We start from the raw sequence: 2,324 nt of genomic DNA, 5'->3' as shown, positions 1-2,324 counted from the left end.
ATATATTTAATTTGAGTAATTGATATTTTTAATTTAAAAATAGGGTTTAGTTAACAATATTATTATCAAGTTCGATATCTATCGATATGAGTAAATATTGGTACTCTTCGGTAAACTTAGCTTTGCTAATATTTCACTGTATATCTTTATCATTATGTTACTAATGTCATTTATATTAGTAACTCATCTATATTTATCACTATATATATTATTACTTGTGTTTTAATATATCCAACTTTTATAGTTATCCGTTTAAGATATTTATAACTCGAATCGTTAACCCAGCAGTTTAAATGAGTGACACATGACCTTAATAAAACACTTGCCCCTTTAATAATCCAATCATATAATCTTCTTCCTCCTTTCTTTTCAATTCTTTTCAACGGAACCAAGAAAAATCAAAAGGGAGGGAGCCGTGAGTGAGAGAGAACGAAAAGTCATGGCAACGTAAATTTTCGGCACTTGATTTTTTGAGATCTGCAACTTCAATAAAAAATCTAATTCGATAAAAGTGATCGTATCTTTTTTCTCTACACATTGGCATCACTTTTTTTTCGGTAGAAGTCGACGGTGACGTAGTTTCCATTCCCCTTAAATTCGGCCAATTGGAGTTCTAGGAGGTGCAGGCGATTTCTGACGTTTTTTCTTCAGTAGTTCAGTCAGAAAGTTTTTCTGGAGTTTCTTTTGTTTTGATTTCGTACGGAGGTAGGGTTTGATAATTTTATAATAATTAAATATGAATGGGATGAGTGAATATTTGTTTGATTGGTTACTGTTTGAGTTTGATTAAGTTTATGTTGAATTTTGTTGTTTGCTTGAGATTTTGGATCGACTATATATGAACAGTCCCCCTGAGTGTTTTGGTGAATTTGGGGCTATTATGGTGTGGTATTTTGAGATAAATTTGGTAAGGTTTGATGGCCAAGAAAAAATATTAAAACTTACGAAGAATCGGTAATCGAAAAACTCGAGAATGCATTAAAGCACAAGTAATATTTTAAGAGAAAAAGGTTAAGAGTTTCGGTTTTGGTATAAAAGAAAGATTAGTAATTAAATTTTATTTTTGAAGGGTAACATTGTATTTGGATATAAAAATCGAGGTGCTATTTGTAATTATATAAGTTTTTGAGTATTTTGGGTAATAAATAAAGTACAGGAATAAAAATGGATATTTTGTAAAAGTTTAGGATTACTTTTATAAATATTGAGATAAGTGAGATTTTAAATATAATTTTATAAAAATATTGGGTTAAAAATGAAATATTTAAAAGTTTGAAGTTTAAAGTGTAGATAATAAGAGTTTAAGAATAAAAGCTTTACGAAGCTAAATTTTTTTGAGAAAAGCTATAAATATTATTTATTTACCATTTAAGTTATCTTATTTATATTGTTTTTATCAATTTATTAAGAATATTTAAGTTAGAGAAGAGCAAACAGTAGAAGAACTCTTAAAATCTTTAGAGGACACAGTTGATTTAAGAATTTTATTATTCTTTTTCATAAGACATTAGGGAAAGGCGAGGGAAGAATATGAAGTTGAATTATGATAAAAAATTAAAGGATTGAAGAAAAAAAAAGAGAAAGAAAAGAAGTAAGAAAGTAAAAGAGAAAGATGAGAAAGAAAAGAAAAGAAAAGAAAAAGAACAAATATTAAGTAAAAGAATCTCTGCCATAGAAGAGCAGAGAGCAGTGATGAGAAGGATGCATTAAGTAAAAGGATCTCTGCCACAGAAGAGTAGAGAGCAGTGACTGAAAAGATTTTAATAAACATCTTCCACAGTAGAGCAGATAGAAAAGAAGGTATTAATTAAAGGGATCTCTACCGCAGTAGAGTAGAGAGCAAAGATTGAAAAGAAATTAAGTGCTGTTTGGGCCTTAGTGCCAAGTGTCTAGTGGGAACGGCGATGCGTAACACTCACTTGATACTATAGGAATGGCTCAGTGAGGATGGCGATGCATAACGCTCACTGGAGACCGAAAGGAAGGTTCTCCTATGAGGACGGCGATGCGTAACGCTCATGGAGGGGGCGTTGGCTGAGATAGGGATGGCGGTACGAAACGCTTATCTCAGGACTAGTGTGGGAATCAGGCAACAAACTAACACATGAGCTCATGGTCTGTATAGGAATAGACATGCATCATACTTGTTTGTGCATATTTGTTTGTGATTGTGTTTTCTACGATTGTGTGAGCTTGTGATTGGATTCTATGTTCTGTAATTGCTGAGTTGGATTATACTTTGTTGACTGTTGTTATTGACTGAGAACATAATGAAACGAACTTAACTTCTAACCCCGATCCTACTAAAAACTCCCCAATTCTTA

Source organism: Arachis ipaensis, chromosome B01, assembly GCF_000816755.2.
Source record: "Arachis ipaensis cultivar K30076 chromosome B01, Araip1.1, whole genome shotgun sequence".
NCBI lineage: Eukaryota > Viridiplantae > Streptophyta > Magnoliopsida > Fabales > Fabaceae > Arachis > Arachis ipaensis.
The sequence above is the reverse complement of the archived record's forward strand: the minus strand, read 5'-3'. Positions refer to the sequence as shown.